Source organism: Leptodactylus fuscus, chromosome 6 (assembly GCF_031893055.1).
Source record: "Leptodactylus fuscus isolate aLepFus1 chromosome 6, aLepFus1.hap2, whole genome shotgun sequence".
Lineage (NCBI taxonomy): Eukaryota > Metazoa > Chordata > Amphibia > Anura > Leptodactylidae > Leptodactylus > Leptodactylus fuscus.
This window is the reverse complement of record NC_134270.1, coordinates 102,546,373-102,566,004: the sequence shown is the minus strand read 5'-3', so window position 1 is coordinate 102,566,004 and position 19,632 is coordinate 102,546,373.

Sequence of the window (19,632 nt, the reverse complement as noted above, 5' to 3'; positions counted from 1 at the left end):
AATTGTTTATGGGTGTCCACAGTGGGACATAATACTGTGTTCAGGAGCCACTATGGGGGATAATACTGTGTGCAGGGGACACTATGGGGATAATACTGTGTGGAGGGGCCACTATAGGGGATAATACTGTGGGGAGGGGCCACTATAGGGTATAATACTGTGGGCAGGAGCCATTATTGGGGATAATACTGTGTGCAGGGGCCACTAAAGGACATAATGCTGTGTGCAGGGGCCACTATGGGACATAATACTGTGTGCATGGGCCACTATGGGACATAATACTGTGTGCAGGGGCCACTATGGGGGATAATACTGTGTGCAGGGGCCACTAAGGGACATGATACTGTGTGCAGGGGCCACTAATGGACATAATACTGTGTGCAGGGGCCACTAAGGGACATAATACAGTGTCCAGGGCCACTAAGGGACATAATACTGTGTTCAGGAGCCACTATGGGGGATAATACTGTGTGCAGGGGCCACTATGGGGGATAATACTGTGTGGAGGGGCCACTATAGGGTATAATACTGTGTGGATGGGCCACTGAGGGACATAATACTGTGTGCAGGGGCCACTAAGGGACAAAATACTGTGTGCAGGAGCCACTATGAGGTACAATACTGTGTGCAGGGGCCACTATGGGGGGATAATACTGTGTGCAGGGGCCACTATGGGGTACAATACTGTGTGCAGGGGCCACTATGGGGGATAATACTGTGTGGAGGGGCCACTATGGGGGATAATACTGTGTGCAGGGGCCACTATGGGGGATAATACTGTGTGGAGGGGCCACTGAGGGACATAATACTGTGTGGATGGGCCACTGAGGGACATAATACTGTGTGCAGGAGCCACTATGGGGTACAATACTGTGTGCAGGGGCCACTATGGGGGATAATACTGTGTGGAGGGGCCACTATAGGGTATAATACTGTGTGGATGGGCAACTGTGGGACATAATACTGTGTGCAGGGGCCACTAAGGGACATAATAGTGTGTGCAGGGGCCACTAAGGGACAAAATACTGTGTGCAGGAGCCACTATGAGGTACAATACTGTGTGCAGGGGCCACTATGGGGGATAATACTGTGTGGATGGGCCACTGAGGGACATAATACTGTGTGCAGGGGACACTATGGGGTACAATACTGTGTGCAGGGGACACTATGGGGGATAATACTGTGTGGAGTGGCCACTATGGGGGATAATGCTGTGTGGAGGGGCCACTAATTGACATAATACTGTGTGCTTATATGAAATTGTCTGCTGAGCATGTACTGTACATACAAGCGTAGCCTTTAAGTACTGTATTATCTATACTGTCAATACTAAAACATCTCAGCAGGGAATCGTATCTGGGTACATATTGCCAGTGAATAAAGACAAAGTCCAGCAACAGATGGTCCAGGTGAAAATTAAAACTTAGCTTTTAATAACATTGGTAAAATCCATTTCGTTTTTCGTTTTTGACTCCCCTCCTTCTAAACCCCATAACTTTTTTATTTCTCCGCTCCCAGAGCCATATGAGGTCTTAATTTTTGCGGGACAAATTTTTCTTCACGATGCTACCATTAATTATTCTATATAATGTACTGGGAAGCAGGAAAAAAATTCAGAATGGGGTGGATTTGAAGAAAAAATGCATTTCTGCGACTTTCTTACGGGCTTTGGTTTTACGGCGTTCACTGTGCAGCCAAAATGACATGTCCCCTATATTCTGTGTTTCGGTACGGTTCCAGGGATACCAAATTTATATGGTTTTATTTACATTTTGACCCCTAAAAAAAATTCCAAAACGGTGTTAAAAAATTTTTTTTCTAAAAGTCGCCATATTCCGACGGCCGTAACTTTTTTATACATAGGTGTACGGGGATGCATAGGGCGTCTTTTTTTGCGGGGCCGGGTGTACTTTTTAGTTCTACCATTTTCGGGAAATGTTATTGCTTTGATCACATTTTATTCAAATTTTTATCAGAATCAAAACAGTGAAAAAACGGCAGTTTGGCACTTTTGACTATTTTTCCTGCTACGGCGTTTACCAAACAGGAAAAATATTTTTATAGATTTGTAGAGCGGGCGATTTCGGATGCGGGGATACCTAACATGTATATGTTTCACAGTTTTTAACTACTTTTATATGTGTTCTAGGGAAAGGGGGGTGATTTGAACTTTTAATACTTTTTATATTTTTTTATTTTATTTTTTTACTTTTTTTTTTTTTTTTTTTTTTTGCATTTATTAGACCCCCTAGGGGTGTTGAACCCCAGGGGGTCTGATCACTAATGCAATGCATTACAATGCTAATGCATTGCAATGCATTGCAAAAAATCATCATCTCTTTTGCAGGCTGTATACACCAGCCTGCAAAAGAGAGAATTTGCAGACCGGCTGGGAGCCTTTAACAAGGCTCCCAGCTGTCATTGCAACATGACGTCGGCCCTAGAGCATGCTCCAGGAGCCGGCGATCCCTGCCAAAATGGCGGCGCCCATGCGCCGCCGGGAAAATGGCGCCTCCGGCGCCTTTGACAGCAGCGCCGGAGGGGTTAATGCCTCCGATCGGTCCCCGGACCGATCGGAAGCATTAGAGCCGGTTGTCTACTGCTTAAAGCAGTAGACACCCGGCGGCTATGACGGCCGCCCGGCTCCCGGGCGGTCGCCATAGTTACAGACCTGACACGCGCCGTACTATTACGGCGCATGTCGGGAAGGGGTTAATATTAGAAAGATGGATAAACCCTTTAACCCCTTAGCGACCCTTGACGTAACTGTACGTCATGGGTCGCATGGGGATGTATGGAGCGAGCTCACACGCTGAGCTCGCTCCATACACGGCAGATGCCGGCTGTATAATACAGCCAGGACCTGCCACTAACAGCAGCGGTCGGTGCCCGAGCCGATCGCTGCTGTTAACCCTTTACACATTGCGGTCAAACGCGACCGCAGCGTGTAAACAGCACAGGCGGCATGGGCGCCGCCATGTTTCGCCGATCGCCGCCCTCCTGAACGTCACATGAGGGCGGTGATCGGTTGCTATGACAGCCGGAAGCCTATTGAAGGCTTCCAGGCTTGTCTCTGCACTAGATCTATTAGACGATGCCAGAGGCATCGTCTAATAGAAGTGCTGCGATTCTGCTATTCACTGCAGTACTGTAGTATTGCAGTGAATAGTATGAGCGATCAGACTCCCTAGGTTTCAAGGTACCTAAGGGGTCTGATCATAAATGTAACAGAAGAAAAAAAAAAGTTTTTAAAAGTATTAAAAAAATAAAAAAAATATAAAAGTTCAAATCACCCCCCTTTCCCTAGATCAGCTATAAAAGTAATTAAAGAACATTAAACATAAACATATTAGGTATCCCTGCGCTCCAAAATGCCTGAACTATTAGAATATTAAAACATTTATCCTGTACTGCGAAAGGCGTAGCGGCAAAAAAAATAAAAACATCCAAAAAGCGTTTTTTTCAACAATTTGCCTCCTATAAAAAATTGAATAAAAAGTGATCAAACCATCGGATCTTTCCCCAAATGGTATCAATAGAAACGTCATCTTGTCCCGCATAAAAAGACACCACAACCAGCTCCATACATGGAAATATGAAAAAGTTACAGGTGTTAGAACATGATGACACAAATTTTTTTTTCTATTTTGCAAAGTTTATCATTTTTTTAAAAGTATCAAAAAATTTCAAATACTATATAAATTTGGTATCACCGCGTTCGTACTGACACGTAGAACACAGGTAACATGTCATTTGTACCAAACAGTGAATGCTGTAAAAATTAAACCCATAAGAAAATGGCGCAAATGCATTTTTTCTCCAATTGCGCCTCATTCTGAATTTTTTTCCAGCTTCCCAGTACATTGCACAGCATATTGAATGGTGCCATTACAAAGTACAATTTGTCCCGCAAACAATAAGCTATCATGTGACTCTGTGAACTGAAAAATGAAAAAGTTATGGCTCTTGAAATGTGAGGAGGGAAAAACGAAAATGCGAAACCAAAAAATGGCCTGGTCCTTAAGGGGTTAAAAAGGTTGTCCAGAATTGGAACAAAACATGGTGAGCCGGAGGTGTAAAATAAAAAAAAAAAAATAATAAGAAAAAGCATACTAACCTGTGACCAGTGCTCCGTTGTTTGCTGCTAGTGTACATTCAATCTCGTGCCAGCTTCGTCTTGCTAGGAGTGCTGCACCTCATATGACCTCTGAGACCAATTAGATACAGGATTTCCAGAAATGTGGTGCCACCATTAGACCGAACAGACACTGGCGGGGGACAACAGGGTGCAGGATGGGGATGGGTGAGTATGCTTTTTTTTTTATTTTTTAATTTTACACCTCCTTGGCCGCCACATGGGTCACTCTAATTTATGGACAACCTCTCAGCATACTTTTTTATTGCCTCTTCACTGGTCCTTTCTATACAGTCTCCCCTTTATTGGTCCCACACACTATAATGGGGCTATTATATCGTGTGGAACTAGTGATGGGGGCTAACATCCTGTGGGGGGACATTAAAGTGTGTGGGGCATTAGGGAAGAATATTAAAGGGGTTGTCAAGCTTCATTTTATTATGGTCTATCCTCAATATAGTAGTCCCATCACTGGTCCCCATACATTATTGGAGTCCCGGACCAGTGAAATGGTCACTATATGGGAGAATCCAGTGAAGTGGTATGAGGGGGGATAGTGAAGGGGCCACTGTCTGCTCCCTAGTACCGCTCCTTCTTGCTTTAGGTGTACTCACATCATGTCAAAAGTTAAAAACTGTTCTTAAAATTTTAACAAATAACTATTAATAGTTCAAAAAATTGATTTCGTCATTTACTATTAAAAAAACACACAAAAACTGTTGGTATTGCCACATGTATGTGAACTATTAAAATATGCTTATCCCATGCAGTGAACAAAAAACAAACAAACACAACGCATACAATTTGAGGATTTTTTTTTGTTCTCTTGCACAGACAAATTTTTTTCACATCTGGACATGCATGACTAAAAGTCATGCAAGTAGGTATTTGCTACCAAAATCGGGTATTTTTTAACAGTATTTGCAATGTTATTACAAAATGCGATTACAGCACTGGACAGTATGTCACTGGCAGGGCCACTTTAACCATAGGGCCGCCTATAGTACCAGGGGCCCCCTTTGAATAGCGGGACAGTCCTGCTTTTACTGTCCCACTCTCCAGGTGTACAAAAAAATACCATACGGTGGAGGGACATTATACTGTGGGGGCAACCTGGAGGGGCACATGACAGTGTGGTGGACATACTGTGGGAGCAACCTGAGGGGGACATGACACAGGGGGGGCATAATACTGTGGGGGCAACCTGAGGGGGACATCACAATTGGGGGCAACCTTGGAAGATATGACACTGTGGGGGCAACCGAAGCGGGGGGAGCATGACACTGTGGGGGCAACCTGAAAGGACATAATCCTATGGGGGAAACCTGGGGCGGGCACTGTGGGGGCAACTTTGGGGGGGTACATGACAATGTGGGGGCAACCAGGGGTTGAGGGATATGAATACGTGAGCGGGACATGAAAATGTGGGGGCAACCTGGAAGGGGAAATTATGAGGGGCATTATGGGGAAACTAGGGAGGCATTAACCTTTTAGAGTGTTATACTATGTGGGGCCATTGAGAGTGCATTAGAATTTGCGCAAGTCTGGTATTTCTAGTGGTGGTGATGGGGGGCCCACCAATGTGTTGAAACAGCCCTGGTTGCTGGAATGCAGGAACTTGTAGCAGCATAGCTAACTATGACTGACAAACTCAGTTTGTGAATGTGCCCTACACCTGAAAAAACATTAATTTCTTTTTTTTTTCTCATAAATATGTATATATACACTCACCGGCCACTTTATTAGGTACACCTGTCCAACTGCTCGTTAACACTTAATTTCTAATCAGCCAATCACATGGCGGCAACTCAGTGCATTTAGGCATGTAGACATGGTCAAGACAATCTCCTGCAGTTCAAACCGAGCATCAGTATGGGGAAGAAAGGTGATTTGAGTGCCTTTGAACGTGGCATGGTTGTTGGTGCCAGAAGGGCTGGTCTGAGTATTTCAGAAATTGCTGATCTACTGGGATTTTCACGCACAACCATCTCTAGGGTTTACAGAGAATGGTCCGAAAAAGAAAAAACATCCAGTGAGCGGCAGTTCTGTGGGCGGAAATGCGTTGTTGATGCCAGAGGTCAGAGGAGAATGGCCAGACTGGTTCGAGCTGATAGAAAGGCAACAGTGACTCAAATAGCCACCCGTTACAACCAAGGTAGCCAGAAGAGCATCTCTGAACGCACAGTACGTCGAACTTTGAGGCAGATGGGCTACAGCAGCAGAAGACCACACCGGGTGCCACTCCTTTCAGCTAAGAACAGGAAACTGAGGCTACAATTTGCACAAGCTCATCGAAATTGGACAATTGAAGATTGGAAAAACGTTGCCTGGTCTGATGAGTCTCGATTTCTGCTGCGACATTCGGATGGTAGGGTCAGAATTTGGCGTCAACAACATGAAAGCATGGATCCATACTGCCTTGTATCAACGGTTCAGGCTGGTGGTGGTGGTGTCATGGTGTGGGGAATATTTTCTTGGCACTCTTTAGGCCCCTTGGTACCAATTGAGCATCGTTGCAACACCAAAGCCTACCTGAGCATTGTTGCTGACCATGTCCATCCCTTTATGACCACAATGTACCCAACATCTGATGGCTACTTTCAGCAGGATAATGCGCCATGTCATAAAGCTGGAATCATCTCAGACTGGTTTCTTGAACATGACAATGAGTTCACTGTACTCCAATGGCCTCCACAGTCACCAGATCTCAATCCAATAGAGCATCTTTGGGATGTGGTGGAACGGGAGATTCGCATCATGGATGTGCAGCCGACAAATCTGCGGCAACTGTGTGATGCCATCATGTCAATATGGACCAAAATCTCTGAGGAATGCTTCCAGCACCTTGTTGAATCTATGCCACGAAGAATTGAGGCAGTTCTGAAGGCAAAAGGGGGTCCAACCTGTTACTAGCATGGTGTACCTAATAAAGTGGCCGGTGAGTGTATATATATGTCACAGTGATGTGTTGTGATGTGATCTTGAGTCCGACTTCAGTGTGTTCCTTCTCCATGACACGTGATTTATGGCAGGGCCTTTCTGGACTGTCAACTGCCTCCTTTACATTCTTCAGTAAACCTGATCCCTGAAGTACTAGTGGCAGGGGAGGTGGTACTACTACTGGTAGTCAATCTGGTATGGGTCTATGGGGACATCTGAAGGTGGAAAGTCTGAGAGTGTGCACGGCCATGAAATGTAAGAAAAAAAAACAGGGAAGATGATGATGACACTGACGATGATGATTCTTTTGCATGTAGGGCCTGACAACTGGTCAGGGTGAGTGACATCAGATAAAGAGGTTGGTGGCAGTGGTCAGAGTAACAATTCCAGCTATTGCTCATGACCAACATCCAAAAAGCTTACCTGGGGAAGACCTAGGAGCTGCAGGGAAGGGGTGGTAGTACTGGTAGTGATAGTGGCAGACATGTTTCCACTGCTGTTGGCAGCAACAACTACATGTAGTCATCTCCCATGTTTTACATTTTTTTTGTATATTGTCAGATGATAAATCCCTAACGATGTGCAAGATCTGCAACCAGAAACTTAGCCATGGCCGTGCAGGAACAAATGTAGGAACAGCATCTCTATGTACTCACAAGAAAAGGTATCACTAGCTTATTAGGAAAATTGACATTGCAATGGCATTGACACTGGCATGAGAAGTAAGCAAGACTGTTCTCCACCTTCTCCACATGATCTTCCTTGCAGGCAGGCCACATCTACATCTAGTACATGGCCCTTGGCATCATCATCATTACCAACTGTTATTGGTACTGTTACACACTCTCCTACAACTCCTCTTCCACTACTACATCAGTCATCCATAAGAGAATGTGTGTCAACTCGCACCTGGCCATGCTACTGTCGGTGCAGTCACTGCCATACCACTTACTGGATTCCAATGTGTTCGACAAACATATAGCTTGCCCTCAACTTCAATGGTAGATCCATGTTTTCTATAGGAAAGCTGTCCCTAGTTTTTATAACCATGTGTCGGAGAATGTGGGCCCTTCCTTATATGTTAGTCTGGGGAAAGGTGTACACCAACGTCAACACGTGGAGCAGCAATTATGCACAAGGACAATACATGGCTTTCATGGCCCACTAGGTCAATATTTTGAGCGGCAGTGGTCACAGCTCAGAAACGCAACAAGGCTTGGTGCTAGTACAACCCAGATTGTGCAAGCCCAGTTTCAAAACCATGCAGGATCCATCTGCCTCCTCATGATCCTCCCCTCCTGAGCTTTTCCTGCCATCACCTTCACCAGGGCAAGCCATTGTTTCCATTCCTCCTCCCCCTTCGTTTCATGAGTATAAATAAGGTGAAGTGATGCCATGTGATTTTACAATTAATGAATCTAGATCAGAAGAGCCACACAACAAAAGACCTGTTACGCTGTATCCTGAAGCAAGTATCCCGCTAGATGGCTCTTTACTAACTACAAACTGGGCAGTGTTACAGCAACAACAGCACCAATATTGTTGCTTTGCTGCAGATTCCACCTTTTAGTCAATGTCATCACCCTGTTTTGATGGAGGAAGATGAAGATTTGGGTCAGGGTCATTACAGTGGAGGAAATGAGACTGAAAGAGGAGGAAGACTCACCCTTGATATGTCATAGGTACAGCTAGGGGAGGAGACTGACCGTCTTATGTTTAAGCCATTTAGGCTAACATCCCAGACAGTGAATCGCTACAAGAAAATGCTGCGGAAAAGACCATGGAGCAAACACATTGCATTTTTTTTCTGCAGACTTTTTGCTTCTATTATCCTGTGAGAAGTTGACAGGCAGACTGCTGGAGTCCAGATATATCAGCCCCAGGTTTCTGACATATGTGTGGTCCAGGGCGGATCTGAAATAGGCCTCAGCCCAGATATAGAGCCTGGTCTCATTACTGACCCATAAAAGGCTGCAGAGCCTACAGTTCATGGCAGTTCCATGAGGTGTGTGTGGTTCTGTCCTGTAACCCTGAATCCGGTGAGACAATATTGCGACTGTTTTGTCCATGTGGCAGGAAGTAAGCCATACGTATAGTTAGGTTAACCTTCTTTCTAGTTAGTCACTAGAGCAGGTTTTCATTTTATTTCTGCCTGAACTTAAGGGCTAGTTCACACAGGGCCAAAGGGGCGGATTTTGACAGCGGAATCCACGTCATAATCCGCCCCTTTACAATGGTGGTCTTTGGAGACCACTAACATTCTTTTTTTCTGCTATCGGCAACTGCCGATAGCGGGAAAAGAAGAAGCGATCTGCCCTTTCTTCAGGCAGAAGCCGCGACTCGCTGAGCCGCCGCAACCTCCGGCGTTGGCCCATTCATTTGAGCTGACTCCGGGGTGGGGGAAGCCGCGACCGTGACAGGCGGGTTTTGACCATATTTTGACTTGGCTCCCCGAGTCAAAATATGGTCAAAATCCGCCCCCCCGCGTGAAGGAGCCCTAAGGCTGTGTTTTGTTTATTTTGTGCCTGAAGTCAAGGTTTATTTATTTTATTTATTATGCTTCAGTGGCGTAACTACCGTGGTAGCAGCAGTAGCAGTTGCCACAGGGCCCGGGCCATTAGGGGGCCCGGTGACAGCCGCTACCGCTGCGTTTTTTTTTTAAATAGGCTGTTACGGGCCCTATTCACTTGCCGATCCTGGCTGGGCCGGGATCGGCAAGTGACACCGTGGGCCCCACAAGGGCTATCATTATACTCGGGGGTCTTTGCAGACCCCCGAGTATAATGACCGGCGGATCGGGAGAGGTAATAAACATAAAAAACTGTTACTTACCTCTCCGCGATCCTGCCAGGCCTCCGTCCTACTGTTGTCTGACGTCTCTGACGTCACATGAACCCGGCATGCTTCCCGGGTCATGTGACGTCCGACGTCATTAACGAAGGACATGAGCACAGGAGGACAGCACAGGAGGACAGCACAGCACAGGAGCCGGGGAACAGGTAAGAAGCAACAGTGGTTTTTTTTTTTATGTTTTTATTCCCCGGGGGACACTATTGGGGTTAATACTGTGTGCAGGGGACACTATTGGGGTTAATACTGTGTGCAGGGGCCACTATTGGGGTTAATAGTGTGTGCAGGGGCCACTATTGGGGTTAATAGTGTGTGCAGGGGCCACTATTGGGGTTAATACTGTTTGCAGGGGACACTATTGGGGTTAATACTGTGTGCAGGGGCCACTATTGGGGTTAATAGTGTGTGCAGGGGCCACTATTGGGGTTAATAGTGTGTGCAGGGGCCACTATTGGGGTTAATACTGTGTGCAGGGGCCACTATTGGGGTTAATACTGTGTGCAGGTGCAACTATTGGGGTTAATACTGTGTGCAGGGGCCACTATTGGGGTTAATACTGTTTGCAGGGGACACTATTGGGGTTAATACTGTGTGCAGGGGCCACTATTGGGGTTAATACTGTGTGCAGGGGCAACTATTGGGGTTAATACTGTGTGCAGGGGCCACTATTGGGGTTAATACTGTGTGCAGGAGACACTATTGGGGTTAATACTGTGTGCAGGAGACACTATTGGGGTTAATACTGTGTGCAGGGGCCAGTAAGGGACATAATAGAGTGCGGAGGAGGGGGTCGGTCGAGGTCTTCGGCGTCAGTTGGGATCAGGGGTGAACCTGCCCCTTTCGCCGCCCGAAGCGAATGACAGAAAGCTGCCCCCCCTCCCGGGGAGGAGGGGGCGTGGCGGAGCAGAGGGGCGGGGCTTAGCGAAGGGGGCAGCGAAGACCTGCTCTCTGCCTGAGGGGAGGCTGCTGGAGCCAGTGGCCTCCCCAATCCACTGCTCCATGCTAAGCCAGTCCAGGACAGCTTGTCCTGGACTGGCTTAGGTAAGAAAAAATGCCGCCCTCCCTGGGGCCCTGGCATAGCACTGCCTGAAGCGCTCGCTTCAGGTCGCCTCATGGGAGGTGCGGCGCTGGTTGGGATGGGGGGGGGGGCATGTCAAAAGTTCGCCACGGGGCCCCGCCATTCCTAGTTACGCCACTGTTATGCTTACTTATATAGCACCATAATATCCACAGCGCTTTACAGATATTGTCAGTCACTGTCCCATATATGCCTCACAATCTACATTCCCTATCAGTATGTCTTTGGTGTGTGGGAGGAAACCGGAGGAAACCCACGCAAGCACGGGGAGAACATACAAACTCCTTGCAGATGTTGCCCTTGGCAGGGTTTGAACCCAGGACTCAGTGCTACAAGGCTGCAGTGCTAACCACTGAGCCACCTGTATTTTTTTTTTTTTTTTTAATAAACCAGTTTGCTGCATATTTTGTGCCCCTGTCTTGAACGTTTGGGTCCGCAGCACTGCTTCTACCAAGTCAACTTCCCCATAATACCAATATAGAACATCCCACAATTTCCATAGGTATAATTGACATGCTGCCATTTGCAAAAAATGCAAGTGTTTTTTGAAATCGCAGAATTTCCACTGCAGATTTGTTTTTTCCTGTAATGTGTGAATGGGATTAACCAGAAATGCAGTGTTTCTGCCACGGCCAAAACACCTCAGGGTGTTATATGAGAGTTTTATTTATTTTTTGCATCAGTTGCAGCTGTAATTTCTCCATGGTTACACTGAAGTTAGATTTTGACCTGACAGCTATAATGCGGATTGAGTAGGAGATTTGTTACAAAAAAACTAAAAATTTAATTAAAACAAAAAATAAACCAAAATATAATGACCAATGGCTAGAAATTACCATGTTTCTGAATAGGATCTTGTTATTAGTGTTCCTATACTCCCCTCTGCAGTACATGAGCAGAACAACATGGAGAGGGGCATATTGTAAAGTACATTTTACCTTTATCACCCCCTTCCTGACATACGCCATAGTAGTACGGCACAGCGGGGAAGAGAGCATGGTGCATACTCAAAAACTGTGTGAGCACCATGACTAGCAGATGTCAGCCGTTCTACACAGCTGACACTTTCCTGTAACACTGCAGTCGGAGCTGAGCTCTGATCACGAGTGTTAACCCCTGAGATGCCACAGTGAAACATGACTGAAGCATCTCAGGGTTTTAGTACATATTGAGGCCCCAATTGCCCCCCGTAATGTTTTTAAGGTTGCTGCTCTTATTCGGCAGCCCAGGGTCTGATCAGTGACCCCTGGTCTGCTCTGCCACATACCTGATTTATTCTGCCCATTATGGAGGCTATGAGCCTATATGTCTGAATAGGCTGACAGTCTCCCATACACTGCAATACATACTGTGTATTGCAAGGTATACCTTTTGAACCAGCGATCAGAACATTCCTGCTTCAGGTCCCCTATTGGGACAAAAAAAAAAAAAAGTAAAAAATGAAAAATTTAAATGTGGTAAAAAATAATAAATGAATAAAGCCCCTAACATCCCATTTTTCCATATAAAATGTTTTGCAAAATTAGTAATGTGTAAAAAAATAAATAAATAAATCATAAATCAGGTAATGTACATAATTGTATGGACCCATAGAAAATAGGTGACATGTTACTTATGCTCTAAGCACAGCAAAAAAAAAAAAAAAAAAGGTAAAAAGCAATCCTGGATTTTTTTTTTTGTTTTACATCCCACCCTGAGAGTTAATAAAAATTAGTCAACAAATTTTAGGTCCCCCAAAATAGTGTCATTAAAAAGTACTTCTCATCCCACAAAAATCAAGCCCTCATATGGCCACATTGCCAGAAAATAAAGATACCGTATACACTCTAGCTTGTACAATTTGAAGACAAAAGCTCCCCAAATCACCAAATCATTAGGACAAAACTGGCTACAGAAAGAACGAAATGTATACGCTGTATGAGTGGATATCAGGGTACACCACAGAATTAGAGCTTACAAGGGAAAAGACACCAGCACTGACCCCCTACAATGCCCCCATCACCCGTGTCATAGGATCTAGTGGGAAAATAGCATGGGATTTAGTGTACCCAATGTACTCCGTACAGCTTACATGTTCCCTTCTGGGAAACTAATGCTCACTAAACCACTTGATAAATTCTTTGAGGGGTGCAGTTTTTAAAATGGGGTCTCTTGCTGGCATATTCCTGTTTACTGGCATCTCAGGGACTCTGCAAACCTGACATGGCCTCCAAAAACCAAAGCATCTAAAGTCGCGCTCTTTAAGCCAAACAGCGCTTCTATTCTTCTGTGCACTACTATGTGCTCAAACAGGAGTTTATGCCCACATATGACATTGTTGTACCCCAGATATTCCACTTAACTATCATATGTGGATATAAACCGCTGTATGGGCGCACAGCAGGGTGCAGAGGAGCAGCAGTGCTATTTGGGTTTTGGATACAGTTTGGTTTTTGGACATCTTGCCAATTTTTCTGAGTTCCTGAAATGCCAGTATAGTGGAAGCCCCTGACGTGACCATATTTTGAAAAATACACCAAAGAATTTATCCTGGGGTACATGAGCATTCTCCCCCCCCCAAGTGTTGCATTAATTCACTTTACAGAAATGAAAGCACCATCAGATGCACAGAATGAAAATTAAAATTTTTCCAGGAATCTGACATTTCATTGCACAAAATGTTGTGCCCAGATTGTGTCAGGGATAAATAATCCAAACGCTGTTGTACTAAGGATGACCCGCTTAACAGTTTTTGGAGTGTGCGTCTTTGCTGTTACAAGTGGGAGCAACATATCAGGCACGGAAATGGGGTATCTCTGAAAAAATTGCAATTTTAACTTTTCACTGTGCATTTATTTCTTGAAATTAAAATAATGCAATGTTTGAGGGGTAAAGATGCTCATTATTGCCCTTGATACATTACTTGAGGGGAGTAGTTTGTAAAATAGGGGTCCTTTTTTAAAAAATTTTTGCCTCAGACCCTCTGGAATTGCTTTCCAATGTAGTGTAAAATATCAAATTAGGTCATAACCATTTCAATATCAATTTACATTCACATGTGGTTGGAAGAATTTGCATAACAAATAAACTCCTTTTAACCCCTTGTGAATGTGTAAATACTAGAGCTAAATGGAAATATTAGTAAAAGAAATGTGTAAATTTCACTGCTATTTTGTTGTGTTTTTCTTAAAATAAATTCTTAATTTATAACAAATATACAAAATAAACCACAAAACAGTCAAAAACAAGGCAGGACCCAAAAATAGGGCCTGCCGATACAACACACAGCAGGGAGCAGCGGTCTCCCTGCAAAACCAGAACATAGTAACTAATTCAAGGCTCCTTGACAGTAGTAGTGGGACACACTGGATCTTGGACTCTGAAGAAGGATCTTGCTTTGGTGTGCGTCTAGGATCATGTGTCTAGGAATTCCATGTGCTGAAAAGGCACGAGACAAGACTATTCCTCACTTATGAGGCAGCCAAATCAGTGACCCGTAAGAGAGCCTTCACCAGGAAGTTGTCCAAGTATTGAAACACAGCAAATCCTCTGGAACGGAGAAAGACCATAAGAGACGCCAAAACTTTGGTAAATATTCGGGTTGCACAGGCTAGACCGAGGGGAGAGTGGCAAACTAGAAATGAAGAAAACCCACCATGAAACAAAAAAAACTCTGATGGCAAAGCACGATGCGAATGTGGAGGTAGGTGTTGCGGATTTCAATGCACGACAAGAATTCAGTGGTCTCCAGTGATGCCACCATCGACTGCAGGGACTCCATGCTGGACCTCTGGACACATGCAAACCTATTTAGCCCCTTTTGGTCCAGGATGGGGTGAAGAGAGCCATGCTTCTTGGGAATGCTGAACAGGTTGGAATAAAAACCCCAAAAATGCTCTGTAATGAGGAGAGACATTTGTCTCCCTGTAGCCTCAGAGATGAGCTTTTCTAGGCCTTGCCAAAAAGCCAGTCTTGTTCATCCTGAAAAAAAGGAAGAGCCATGACTGCCGCCTTAGAGGCGAAATCAACATTCCAGAACTAGATCCAAACAGTACAGCAATATTGTCACAGCATTGGTGGCCTCCATGAGCAACTGTTTCCATGTAGGGGGCTTCATTGGAGAGACCCTTCTGGAGATGTTTGGCCCAAGAGATACAGACCTTGCTGACCCAGGACGCATTGAAGGAAGGCCATAAAGAGGGTAGGCAGCCACTACAAGGCATTCTTGACAAAAGATTCAACTCTTTTTTCCAATGGATAGCTGAGGGAGACAGAATCTGCTAGATTTGCAAAATAGTAGCCTGGGAAAAGCCTAGCTAATGCTATCATGAGGTCCACCACAGGAAGCTCTGACCACTTGGAAACACACTGGGCTGGAAAATGAAAAAGGACATCCGACTTCCTAGAGGAAGGCAGGGGATGGTCAGGACGAAGCCATTGTTTCCTCAAGGTATGGTCAAATACCCCATGGTTTGTGAAGACCAGAGGAGGGCGGCGACTGTGGCAGAAGGAGATGTCTTCTGAGATATGTAGAATATCTTTTACCACACGGATGAGCTCCTGCATAGCAGCAGATGTAGATGTGCCTAGATGATTCTTCAAGTAGAAGTCAGAAACATCCGCAGGAGAACAAGACTGTGCAGGGGGAGATAAGGTTCTGCCCGTTATAGTGGAGCCATGAGTTGAGGCCCTATTCAAGAATGCTCAGAAGAAGGGGAAGAGAACATTGACCTGTAGGAGGATTTCCTAGTCCTCTGCGGGGACGGCTCCTAGTGCTGGAACAGGAGCGATGAGGGTGCCCTGGGAGAGGATTAGAAGATGCTGAGCAGCAATCTGGGATGGGAGTCATTCCAGTTTCCACCATAGACTGATTAAATCTTACAAGGTTGCCTATGGTCCAGGTAAGGGAAGCCGCCCAATCTGGGAAGCGTCTTAAACTGGCTTAGGCAGAAGGCAGAGAGAGCAAATTGGTTCAGGATGACCACATGGTAGCTTTTTATTACAGTGGGCACACATGTAAAATTTGGCAGCATCGGGAGGGGCCAAGGGGTGAGTTGGCTTGTCATGCGAGGACATGGCAGAAAGGGCCCTAGGAGTAAATCGGGAAGGAAAGCCTACCAGATCACCAGAGGAAGCGCGATCACCAACTGCTGCAGGAGGCTGCATAAAGACAATTCCCAGGTGTTGTCCTGCAGAATCTAGAAAAGATGATTCTAAGTAGCTGCAGTAAGCTAGTTAGCCCAGAAAAAAAAACCTTGAATAAGAAGTGACATGAAAGGGCCAAAAGCCCAAGGAAAAAGTGGCTTGTTATCTAAAATTATAGCTCAGCTCCAGGGGGCTGAAGTTAAATATTTAAAAAACAAAACCCAAAAGGTAGATGCACGCTCTTGCAGCGTGTCACGTTCACAGGCGGGGTGCAACCAGTGTGGCGTACATGCTGAAGAACCTCCCACACATGAAAGAAAAATAAAAGTGATTTAAGACAGAAAGACCTGAGTCATGTCATGTCTGCCTCTTACAGACACTAGGTTAAAACTGCCTAGCATAGCGTCATAGCTATATCTTTGGCTATTCCTAGTGTCAGCCTCTAAGTGGCTAGGTCTATACCACGGTGCTGTGTACCCCAATGAAATAAAGCAAGAAATGGGTTTTGAAAATTGCTGACTTGTAAGGGAGCGTTCACACTACCGTCGGTGTCCGACAGCTAGTATCCGCTGCTAATGTCCGTTCAAAATCTCGTGTGGACATTAGCAGCGGACACTAGCTGTGTCCGTGACATTTTGCATTCATTTAAATGGACATCGGGTGCGTTCTTTTGTACTCCGTGCCGGTCCTTAACTGTCCATTCCTAAAGATGTCCCACTTTTCAAGCGGACAGAATAAAACCTACATGTCGGGTTTTGCTGTCCGCTTGAAAAGTCGGACATCTTTAGGAACAGACAGTTAAGGACAGGCACGGACTGTAAAAGAAAGCACCCGATGTCCATTTAAATGGAAGCAAAATGTCACGGACACAGCTAGTGTCCATTGCTAATGTCCACACAAGATTTTGAACGGACATTAGCAGCGGATACTACCTGTCAGACACCGACGCTAGTGTGAATGCCCCCTATGCTTTACAACATCCGTAAAAAAATAAAAATAAAATTAAAGGGCGATTTCAGTTTGATACCAACATAAATCAGATACATACATAGATTGTAAGCTCTTGTGAGCAGGGCCCTCAGTCCCATTGTGTGAAATGACGTTCTTTGTTATGTATCTGTCTGTATTTGAACCCTACAAATTGTACAGTGCTGTGGAATATGTTGGCGCTATATAAATAAAATTTATTAGATACAGTATGTCAAATTAGATTTATGAATTTGGGTGCAATGACAAGACAAAGTACAATATACCACAAAAAACAATCTCAAAATCTCTTTGGTATTGCAAAGTTATTACTGCATGAAGTGACATGTCAGATTTGAAAAATCGAGCTGTCAGGAAGACAAAAACTGGCTGTGGTGAGAAGGGTTTAAAGTAACTATATGTTCTCACTTGATATTACATGGCAGCTGATCTATTCCACAGCTGACCAAGGTTGTCAAACTGCTCCCAAAAAAACTGACCAAAATACCCTGTGTGAACTTACCCTAAAAGGAGTAAGTTATACTGGGAGGCTTTTTTTGGAGTCTGATTTTCAGGCGAATTCCTGACCAAAAAAACTCTGAACTCAGCCTAAGGCTGGTTGCAGATGGCCGTGGCCAAACAGTCTGTTGTGAATTAAAGGGGTTCTATCAGCAAAATTATGCTAATAGAGCCCCACATATACGTGAATAGCCTTTAAAAAGGCTATTCAGGCACCGTAAATGTTATATTAACCCCCGGTCCCGTTTTTAAATAAAAGCATAAAAACATATATGCAAATCTTACCGAACGGTGATGCACAATGCCGCGCTATCTTCGGGCACGCCTACCTCTTCTTTCTTCTTGGAGCGACGCCCTCTGGTCCCGTCTCTTCTGCCAACTTCCTATTGGTCTTCTGGATTGAGGTCTTCAAATCCCACGCCTGCGTAGTACCACTTCCCTCCGGATCGCTACTGCGGAGGCTCACTCGCCATTTTACTTAATGGCAGTTCGCGAGCGTGCAGTACGCTCGTGTAGTTCTACGGGGACTGGCAAGTGAGCCTGCGCAGTAGTGCTCCGGAGGGCAGCGCTACTACACAGGCGTGGGATTTGTAGACCTCAAGCCGGAAGAAGATCAATAGGAAGCCGGCAGAAGAGACGAGACCAGAGGGCGTCACTCCAAGAAGAAAGAAGAGGTAGGCGTGCCCGAAGATTACACGGCATCGTGCATCACCGCCCTCGGTACACATTCGGTAAGATTCGCATAGATGTTTTTATGCTTTTATTTAAAGACGGGACTGGGGTTTAATATAACATTTATGGTGCCCGAATAGCCTTTTTAAAGGCTATTCACGCATGTGTGGGGCTCTATTAGCATAATTTTGCTGATAGAGCCCCTTTAAAGGCATGAGCGTCATCCGTGTGCTGCCCATGCTTCCGCAGTCCCTTTCATTAAATGAATAAGAGCCATGTAAGCAGGGAAAAATAGGACAGGAATAGGACCTGTTCTATATTGGATGGATTGGCCTAGATTGTTGTCCCACACACGTGGCCACACAGTCACAAATCACGGTCATGTATACGGGCCCATAGAAATAACTGGGCTAGTGTGCTATCCAGGAACAACATTGATAGCATGCTGATGTCAGCTAAAGTGATCTGCAAAAGGCCTAATACTCAGGCTCCACATAGCAGACCATAAAAAAAAAACAAAAAAAAAAACCTTGCTGTAGGAAAAACCACAGAGGCATCTCCGTTTTTCCCGCAGCACTATTCACAAGGTTTCTTCTGTGGACTTTTCTACACTATAGCGATAAGGTAACCGCTGGGGTTTCCGTACATATAATTGATATGCTGCAACTTCCTAAACTGCAACATTTTTGGAAATCACTGTCTGCTGCTTGTATTTTTCTGCAATGTGTGGATGGGATTCGCTAGAACCTTTTTAACCCCTTAACCAATGATTGTGTCTGCACCGAGTGCAGCTGTTAACCCTTTAGACACAAACGGGACCATGGTTCACCAATCGCTGCTCTCCTGAACTTCATAGGACGGTGGCGATTGGTTGCTATGACAGCTGGGAGCCCATTAGCGCTATTGCACAATAGAGAAGTAGGCACTTTGCTATTCATTGCCATACAGTTGTACTGCAGTGAATAGTTAGAAGCGATCAGACCCCCCCTAGGTTTCAAGGTACCTAGTGGGTCTGATCGTAAAAGTTAAAAAAAAAAAAAAAAAAAGTTAAAATCACCTCCTTTTTCCCAGACCACCTATAAACAAAGGTAAACATACACATTAAGTATCCCCACACCAAAAAGCACCCGAACTATTAATCCAATATGGCAAACTGTGTAGAAAATCAAAACCGGGCAGAAGCAGGTTGAGGACATGAGGGCCACGGCCTGCTCCATGCCAACTAAGGGTTGTATCCGACAAACCCACCGACTCTTGGCTGAGGGTGTCTGATGTGACTTGGGATGAAGTGGATGACAGTCAACCATGCAAGAACGAATGGGAGGCTGGTCAAGACACGACTACTAGC